This window comes from Quercus suber, unplaced genomic scaffold, assembly GCF_002906115.3.
Source record: "Quercus suber isolate HL8 unplaced genomic scaffold, Cork oak 2.0 scaffold_9, whole genome shotgun sequence".
Classification (NCBI taxonomy): Eukaryota; Viridiplantae; Streptophyta; class Magnoliopsida; order Fagales; family Fagaceae; genus Quercus; species Quercus suber.
Genome location: NW_027069475.1, coordinates 1,733,340 through 1,743,976, shown reverse-complemented (window position 1 = coordinate 1,743,976; position 10,637 = coordinate 1,733,340).

Here is a 10,637-nt window from a genome sequence, read left to right as displayed (position 1 = left end):
TGCTAAACAACTTCACAAAGTTTCTAGTCTGTGTGAATGTGTAAAGTGTTTGATCAGAATTGAGAAACCCTCTCCCTGCAACCAAGTCCTTGAAGTATTGATTATCAAACACACGGGGTGTTGCATCAAGGTCTCCTGTGACATTTTGGTCTACATTAGTGGGACAGAGCATTTTTAGCTTCTCTCTAAACTTTGATTCAATGGCAGGGTCAGGTTGGCCAGTCCCAGATTGGTTATAAAGTCGAAACATGATGGAAAAACAACGTGCTTGGCCAATAGAGTGAGTCCCAGAAAGAGCTACAAGGTCTTTGACAGAGAGATTGAATTTCTTAAAGAGGTCGATGAGGTAACTTGCATTAGATCTTGGGCTTGGCATGATTTCATTTGATTCTTCTAGCTTGGGAGTTAAGCTGTCCAATCTTCCTAGCTCACCTTCCAATCAGGTCCTCCAGTCTGCTTAAAGGCAACATTATTATACAATCACATTCTATTCTGAAACTTTTGCAAAGGGAATGGCATTTTGCCTTTAAACTATTTACTTTTTATTTGGTGCCAAAATTTGTCCAACATAGCAAATGGGCTTAATCAAGTGTTGCGTATAACCTCTTGCACATATCTTATTGAGGTTTTTATGCTATTCGAAATTGACATTTCTAGATAAATTTCAAAAACTGTTTATACCACTATAAAGGAAAGAGTAGGTTTTGATTGGAGATAATAAATTTGATTAGTGACACTTTAATAATATAATAAATAAATATTTAAATAATATTATACAATCACATTCTGTTTTGAAACTTTTGCAAAAGGAATGACATCTTTGCCTTTAAATTATTTACTTTTTATTTGGTACCAAAATTAGTCCAACCTAGCAAATAGGCTTAATCAAGTGCTGCGAACAACCTGCCAACAAGGGCTTGATTGAGTGGATAAGGTTCGGATGCTTCGTGCACCACACTTAGGTTCGTTCACACAGACTAGAAACTTTGTGAAGTTGTTTAGCAAAGACCAGAGTGAGTTTTTCAAAGCCCTTGTGAATGGAATGCTAAAGTTGGGTGACTTGCAAAATAACCAACCAGGGGAGATAAGAAGTAATTGCAGGGTGGTTAATAACCGAGGCATCAAGAGTTTGACTTTGGGGGGCTATCATGAGTGGAAGAGGTCATAGTCTGATTATTGAAGACAATAAATATAGAAGATATTTTAAGTGAGAGGTTACTTGTCTTTCTCTGTAATATTGTGGATAGTTTTGGTTGCAATATATTGGAAGCAAATGAATAAAATTGACAGGTTCAAGTTGTTCATTGAAGGGTTTTTTGCTCTTCTTAATTCTCTTTTTATCCCTTACCTTCTTTTTAATTTTTGTAAAACTTTTTTTATAGAGCTTGATTAACTAACATTATTGGAACTCTCTCATTTGTTTTCTAAAGAAATGGTAGAATTGGAGTTGGGTGATAGACAAGAAAAATAGAGTGTGGAAGCAAAATTAACACTTGAGTGACTACTATTTTATTTATTTATGTTACAATAAACGTAATGCTCGATATAAGGTTTTGTATTTGAACGTGGTTGTAATTAATACTAATTTACTTGCTCTATAAATATAAGATATTCCTATTTAGATTAATAAGACCTAGAGCCAATTTATATTATAAATAGAAAGACAAAATCCTCTAAAATGTTATTTTATTTCTAGAACCCTTTGAAAGTTTCATTTCAGATGTTAAGTAAACATGATATTTATAGCACCAGAAACAAGTGTAAAGAATATTAACATAGAATGGAAATATGTATATTCTCTGGAAAAAAAAAAAATTTTTGATGGAATTGAGCGGCGAATAATTTTACATCATCTTTGTGCGCATGACAAGACAAGACGTTGCAGTTCTGTTTCTGTTTGCTGGCTTCTCATTCACAACACAAATACATTTTCCACATGAACACGATGGCAAAGGCCTCAAATTCAACAATTGATCCCAAGAAGCTTGAAGATTAGTGAAGAAGCTTGTCATTGTAGAATCTCTTTGCATCACAGTGAAAATTTGTTTTTGAAGTTGAGAAATCCTTGGTCCATTTGCTTGTAAAAACCAATTCTTAAGAGCATTCCAAACTCAAAAGCCGTGTCTCTGTAAATGACATTAGCAGTGATATGAGGTGAAACAGAATTCAAGTGGTGTAATTGCCATTGATGCAGTGATGGATTCATCAACAAATCCAAACTTACTCTTGGCATCTAGAGCCATCCTCATTGCTCTAGCGCAATTAGGGTAATTATCCTCAGTAAGAGGTTGAACAACCAAGATCACACCAGGAGATTCACCATGGTGCAAGAAAATGGGCTTCAAGGATCTTCCAAGGAAGAAAGCTCCTGTGGAGAAGAAGAATTAGAGTTTGTTTCAATATTTGATGCCATTGACAAAGGCTCAATGCTTTGATACCATATAAGGAAGCACTGAGTACAAAGAATTGAAGGAAGAGAGGAAGATAAAGCTAGAGAGAAAACAGAATGAAGAAAACTTTGTATATTATTCAACTGAATGAATTTATACGTGTATCTGTGACTAAATACAGAAAACAGAGCAAGCTAAAATATCCTAAATTATGCGGGTACAGTTATAACATGTGTGTTTGTTAGTTAGCTCACGTGTGAACACATTTTGCTTAAATACACCACTAAACTACAGGTCTACACTACATTATACTACACTGCACAACTGTTGTTTATCTCAAACTTCATTCCTGCACTTCTTTCTTCTTTTGTTTCATTTCTTTTCTTGCTTTCTGATCTGTGTCATAACTTTGATAAAGGGAGATTCAGAAGTGGTGATTAAAGCCTTGAAGAGTAAGGAGGATTCACTTACCACGTATGGTCACCTAATCTCTCTCTTCTTGCAAAGTTTTTCACTTGCCATAAACTCTCTTCTTGCAAAATTTTTCAAAAGTTTGTATTAAGATAGATTTTATTGTATTCAACAAGTGAGTATGAGTTGAGTGATTTATGACTTCTCTCATATGTTCATTTGTTTGTTGTGATTTTGTCACGGATTGCCAAAGGGGGAGATTATTAGGACATATGTGTTTTCACTTGTTAAGAACATATGTCACTTATTTATGTAAATTGGCTAATCCTTTGACAAAACGCACTCTACTTGTAATTAGGTAGTTCTAGGTATTTTTAATACTTCAAGAAACAAGATTTCAAGATCAAGTGTTGAAGTCATCAAGTCTATCCAAGAAAAACAAACTGAAATGCAAAATCATTAAAACTCGACACCTGCTCGATAACTCCTCGACACCTGCTATCTGTCGAGATTTATAAAATCAGATTATCTGATCTGATTTCTTAGGATCCATGAATATGCTTTTGGGCCTTCTTTTCTCCTAACCCTAAACATATAAAAGGATTATTTTAAGAGCCGTCAAACTGTACACAAGTTGCAAAAGTATTGAGCAAACTCTGTTCAAGCAATTTGTGATCAAAGACGAAGTTCTTAACCTAATTCATCTTCTCAAAAGAAGTTGCTGTGTATTTTGCACCAAAGGGTTTTGTAACCAAGCATCTTCTTGATCTTCATCGTGTAAGATGAACTGAAGAACTTTGCAGCCAACCTCTCATTCTAAGTTGGTGTTTGAAGTCGCGTACTGGGATCTGCGCATTGGTTAGTCACGTACTTGGGAGCCATGCATCAAAAGGGGGAACTGTCACTACAGATCAAGTCCAATTAGGTATTGGGGTAAGGGTTCAACTGTAGGTTGGTAAGGTACTTGGGATTCCTTTACTTGTAACCGCTTGATTTGATAATAGTGGAGTTTCGGGAGTGGTGACCTAAAAATCAGCCGATGGGGTTTTTGCCGCAAGGGTTTTCCCCATTCGTAAACAAATCACTGTGTCTTTTAATTTCCGCTGCATATTTAGTTTTTGGTGATTTGTTTGTGCTTTCACGCGTTTGCACAATAAATTGATTAATTAATAACTTGACTAATAAATTAATTGGTTTAATCACAAGTGGTAATTCAGTTTGTGGCCTATCACATACCATTCCACACCGAGAAATCATATAGAATTATGTTGTAGGTGATTTTGGTAAGGTGTATTTGGGTGATAGTTCAGCCTTGGATGTTGTAGGTATGGGAGACGTCTGGATATTGTTGCCCAATGGATCTGTTTGGTTATTGGAGAATATTCGACATATTCCTGACCTGAGAAGGAATCTGATTTCTATTGGACAAGTTGATGATGAAGGGCATGCAATACTATTTGTTGGTGATACTTGGAAGGTTACAGAGGGAGATAGAGTATTGGCTCGTGGAAAGAAGACTGGCACTCTATATATGACCTCAAGTTCAAGAGACACAATTGCAGTTGCTAAAGCAAGTACTGATACAAGCCTATGGCACCGCAAACTTTGTCACATGAGTGAGAAAGGGATGAAAATGCTGCTATCAAAAGGGAAACTACCAGAATTGAAGTCCGTTGATTTTGACATGTGTGAAAGCAACATCCTAGGAAAGCAGAAAAATGTGAGTTTCTTGAAAACTGGCAGAACATTGAAGGCTGAAAAATTGGAGTTAGTGCACACTGATTTATGGAGGCCATCTCTGGTTTCATCCCTTGGAGGTTCAAGGTACTATATCACTTTCATTGATGACTCAAGCAGAAAGGTATGGGTTTATTTTCTGTAAAATAAATCTGATGTATTTGAAACTTTTAAGAAGTGGAAGGCCATGGTTGAGACAGAAACAGGTTTAAAACTAAAATGTTTGAGGTCTGATAATGGAGGAGAGTACATAGATGGAGGGTTCAATTAGTATTGTTTTGCACAGGGAATTAGGATGGAAAAGATCATTCCTGGGACACCACAGCAGAATGGTGTAGCTAAGCGCATGAATAGAACTCTCAATGAGCGTGCTAAGAGTATGAGGTTGCATGCTGGACTACCAAAAACTTTCTGGGCTGATGCTGTTAGCACTGCAACTTACCTGATAAACCAAAGGCCATCAGTTCCCATGGAGTTCAGACTTCTTGAGGAGGTTTGAAGCGGTAAAGAGGTAAAGTTTTCACATTTTAAAGTTTTTTGTTGTGTTTCTTATGTTCATATTGATTCTAATGCTCGTAGTAAACTTGATGCAAAGTCTAAAATATGTTTTTTCATTGGCTATGGTGATGAGAAATTTGGCTATAGGTTTTGGGACGAACAAAACAGGAAAATCATTAGAAGTAGAAATGTGATATTTAATGAACAAGTTATGTACAAGGACAGGTCAACTGTAGTGTCAGATGTTACAAAGATAAATCAAAAGAAATCTGAGTTTATCAACTTAGATGGATTGACTGAAAGTACTGTCCAGAAAAGGGGTGAAGAAGATAAGGAAAATGTAGATTCACAGGTAGATCAAAGTACACATGTAGCTCAAGTCCGCAGATCTTCCAGGAACATTAGACCTCCACAACGTTATTCACCCGCTTTAAATTATTTCCTGTTGACTGATGGTGGTGAGCCAGAGTGTTATGATGAAACCTTGCAAGATGAGAATTTAAGCAAGTGGGAGTTAGCCATGAAGGATGAGATGGATTCCTTGTTAGGGAATCAGACATGGGAACTGACTAAATTACCAATAGGAAAGAAGGCTTTTTACAACAAGTGGGTATACAGAATAAAGAATGAGCATGATGGTAGCAAATGTTACAAGACCAGATTAGTTGTTAAAGGGTTCCAGCAGAAGGAAGGCATTGACTACATAGAGATATTTTCTCCAGTTGTGAAGATGTCAACAATTAGACTGGTGCTGGGAATGGTGGCTGCAGAAAACTTACATCTTGAGCAGTTAGATGTGAAGACGACATTCCTTCATGGTGACTTGGAGGAAGACCTTTACATGATTTAGTTAGAAGGGTTCATTGTTCAGGGACAAGAGAATCTAGTCTGCAAACTGAGAAAGAGCTTGTATGGCCTAAAACAAGCTCCTAGACAGTAGTACAAGAAATTTGACAGTTTTATGCATAGAATTGGGGTCAAAAGATGTGAAGCTAATCACCGTTGCTATGTTAAGTTTTTTGACTATTGTATGTGGATGATATGCTTATTGCAGGGTCTTGCATTGAGAAGATTAATAATCTGAAGAAGCAATTGTCAAAACAATTTGCAATGAAGGATTTGGGAGCTGCAAAGCAAATTCTTGGTATGAGAATCATTAGAGACAAAGCTAATAGTACATTGAAGCTTTCACAGTCAGAGTATGTGAAAAAAGTTCTCAGCAGGTTCAACATGAATGGAGCTAAACTAGTGAGCACACCCTTGGGTAGTCATTTCAAATTAAGCAAAGAATAGTAACCAAAGATAGAAGAAGAAAGAGACCATATGAGCAAGGTGCCCTATGCCTCAGCTATTGGCAGCTTGATGTATGCTATGGTGTGTACAATGTCAGACATTGCATATGTGGTGGGAGTTGTGAGCAGATTCATGAGTAGGCCTGGAAAGCAGCATTGGGAGGTAGTCAAGTGGATTCTGAGATATCTGAAGGGTTCATCAGATATATGTCTTTACTGCACAGGTGCAAGTTTGAAACTGCAGGGTTATGTATATGCTGATTTTGCTGGCGATGTTGATAGTAGAAAGAGTACTACTGGGTTTGTATTTACTTTAGGTGGTACAACTATATCGTGGGCTTCAAATCTGCAAAAGATTGTTACTTTGTCTACTACAGAAGCTGAGTATGTTGCAGCAACTGAAGCTGCAAAGGAGATGATTTGGCTATATGGTTTCTTAGATAAATTGGGTAAGAAGTAGGAGACGAGCATTTTACACAGTGACAGTCAGAGTGCAATTTTTCTTGCTAAAAATTCAGCTTTTCATTCAAAGTCGAAACATATACAGACAAAATACCACTTTATCCTGTACCTTGTTGAAGATAAGTTGGTAATACTTAAGAAGATATGTGGATTGATGTACATGAAATTTATATAATAAAATACTCTTATATTTGCATTTTTGGCCATACTTTTAAGCTTTCTTATGACTGATTATAAAGAATCCTTGTTTCATAGGAGATAAAGGCTTTCCATGATAAAGGAAATTAATGAAAGGGAAGGAATAGAAAAATCATTGAAGAAGCAATTCACGTGGAAGTTAAATGCTGCAAGATGAGCCCAAAGTCAAGCCAAACCTTGAAGAGATCCAGTGAAGTAAAGAAAAAGAAAAAAGAAGAATGAAAGAAAGCCCAATCCAGGCGTGATGTGAAGAAAGAATAAAAGAAAAGAAAGATTGAAAGTGAAGTGAAGCCCAATTCTAATGTCCTGGACGTGTGGCCTACAACTAATAATAAATAAAGTCCTTGTCCGACTTGTACTAGGAATGTGTCAGGCGGCTTCTCTCTTTTAAGTGGTATAGGTCGGTCTTTGTATGATACATAAATATGAGCAAAACAGAAAAATAGAAAGACAGCTAGGGCTGGAGCGCAGAGCAGAACATAGATTCTTTTATGGCTTTTCTCTAGCACTCGATTATTTCTTTTTCTATTTTATTTGTCTAGTTAAATATTTAATATTTTATTTTTGTATTTTCTTTTAATTACTATGAGTAGCTAAATTTATAATTAGGGTTGAGGACGAAACCTTGTTAAGTATTATCAGTAACATTTATGTGATTTGATTTTTTCCACAATAGTTGTTCTCTAATGATTTAAATTGTTCTTACTTCATATCAATTGACTAAAATGATATTCTAAATATGAGTTCAATTATATTTTTCTCATGATTTAGGATTTGTCTTAATTAATTAAATGCTTGGTTTAATAATTCTTGATTATAAAATTGGATATCATTTGTGATTTGTCTGTCAATAGATACAAGTTATGATTTAATTTTTAGAATTGGATATATCTTGTGATTTGTTTGGCTACAGATACAATTGATGATTTAGTTTTATACTTAAGAAGTGAAGAAGAACATACTTTTGATTTTTAAAATAAGGATTTTAATGAGGATATTTTCCATGATAGCAAGATTGATTTCTAGATTATCATGTAGTGAGTTGGAAAAAATTAATGATCATAAATATATGCTAATATGACTTACAAGGCGGATTCCAAAACCTTAATTCCTTTCCCTTGATTGTTTACATCATTTTATTGCTTTATATCTTTTGCTCAGTTTAACTATTGCTTAATTTTATTATTTTCTTAGTTTATTTAATTTCAAAACAACCAATTTTTATTAAACTAGATTAGGATTAATTTGGTTAAGATTTGATTTAATTTTTTTACGTTCTTTCAAGTTCCTGTGAGTTCGACCTCGTTCTTGTCAAACTATACTTTGGTACGGTTCGTACACTTGCGAGTATTTTAAAATTTCACAACATGGATCTAAGAACCCGACAGACATGTTGACTAAGGGTGTCACTATTGAGAAGCTGAAACTGTGTGTAGCTTTAGTTGGCCTTTTAGCTTGATGACAAGAGGATGAGTTGCAGGGATGAGGGATTGCTTTTGGAGGATAGCAGCTGATGTTGGTGATTGAACTAGTCTCCAAGTGGGAGATTTGTTGGGCCTTGTGGAACCTAGTTAATGTTTAAATTTTTGGACCCATTTTGTAGCCTATTGTACTCCTGTGCGCAGGATAAAAAAGCCGCTTTTGTGATTAAGGTTTGTGACTGTTGTTGTGTTTTTAGAGAGAGAGAAAAACATTGTAGCCACACTTTGTATTTTTCTCTGATACTAGTGAAATCCCTGTAACTCTGTGGACGTAGGCAAATTGTCAAATCACGTAAATACTGTCTTGTGTGAATGATTGTTTTCTTTGACGTGTGTTTTCTCTATTTTTTTGGTTTCTCACAAGTTGGAATTTCGATTTGAATTCCCAACACTCAGTACCATTGAATTTCTCTGGCTTTTCTCCATGATTAACAGGAACGGTAATAGGGGCAGCAACAGTCACAATCTCATTTGACATTTTTGTCAAAATAAAAGTCCATCAAATTGAATTCTCAAAATCCAACTGAAGCATTGTTTTTTATATTACACAAAAACCAATATATATATATATATATATATAGACACGACACTGCATTCAAGTATCACTTTAAAGCACAAATCATATAAATACTAGTTAGGGCAACACGTGCAAAGCACACGTGCTTGTCGTGGGAAAAAAGTACTGTAGTAATTAAGGTCAATTCTAAATTTTATTTGTATTACAAAACAAATATATAAATCATTTGATTTTTAAAGTATATAGAGATTTACATTAATCAAAAGAGACATTAATTTTAAGAATTTTGATAATTATGTCGTAAAAAGTTAATTTCATTCGTTTAAGAATTTTGATCAACCACAAAATTAGGGTAGCTATTTAACATATAAATATTTATTTAATTATAATAGTTTTTTAGTACCTACTTGCTAAAGACAATATATTTATTCTCTAAAACTTTCTAAGAATGATAATGAATATCATCATCTTCTAATAATAAATAACTGAGTTTTGCTAAGAATTTAAAAAAAAAAAAAAAAAAAAAAAAATACAAGAGAATCTAGTCTGCAAACTGAGAAAGAGCTTGTATGGCCTAAAACAAGCTCCTAGACAGTGGTACAAGAAATTTGACAGTTTTATGCATAGAATTGGGGTCAAGAGATGTGAAGCTAATCACTGTTGCTATGTTAAGTTTTTTGACTATTGTATGTGGATGATATGCTTATTGCAGGGTCTTGCATTGAGGAGATTAATAATCTGAAGAAGCAATTGTCAAAACAATTTGCAATGAAGGATTTGGGAGCTGCAAAGCAAATTCTTGGTATGAGAATCATTAGAGACAAAGCTAATGGTACATTGAAACTTTCACAGTCAGAGTATCTAAAAAAAGTTCTCAGCAGGTTCAACATGAATGGAGCTAAACTAGTGAGCACACCCTTGGGTAGTCATTTCAAATTAAGCAAAGAATAGTAACCGAAGATAGAAGAAGAAAGAGACCATATGAGCAAGGTGCCCTATGCCTCAGCTATTGGCAGCTTGATGTATGCTATGGTGTGTACAAGGTCAGACATTGCACATGTGGTGGGAGTTGTGAGCAGATTCATGAGTAGGCCTGGAAAGCAGCATCGGAAGGTAGTCAAGTAGATTCTGAGATATCTGAAGGGTTCATCAGATACATGTCTTTGCTGCACAGGTGCAAGTTTGAAACTGCAGGGTTGTATATGCTGATTTTGTTGGCGATATTGATAGTAGAAAGAGTACTACTAGGTTTGTATTTACTTTGGGTGGTACAGCTATATTGTGGGCTTCAAATCTGCAAAAGATTGTTACTTTGTCTACTACAGAAGCTGAGTATGTTGCAGCAATTGAAGCTGGAAAGGAGATGATTTGGCTACATGGTTTCTTAGATAAATTGGGTAAGAAGTAGGAGATGAGCATTTTACACAGTGACAGTCAGAGTGCAATTTTTCTTGCTAAAAATTCAGCTTTTCATTCAAAGTCGAAACATATACAGACAAAATACCACTTTATCCTGTACCTTGTTGAAGATAAGTTGGTAATACTTAAGAAGATATGTGGATTGATGTACATGAAATTCATATAATAAAATACTCTTATATTTGCATTTTTGGCCATACTTTTAAGCTTTCTTGTGACTGATTATAAAGAA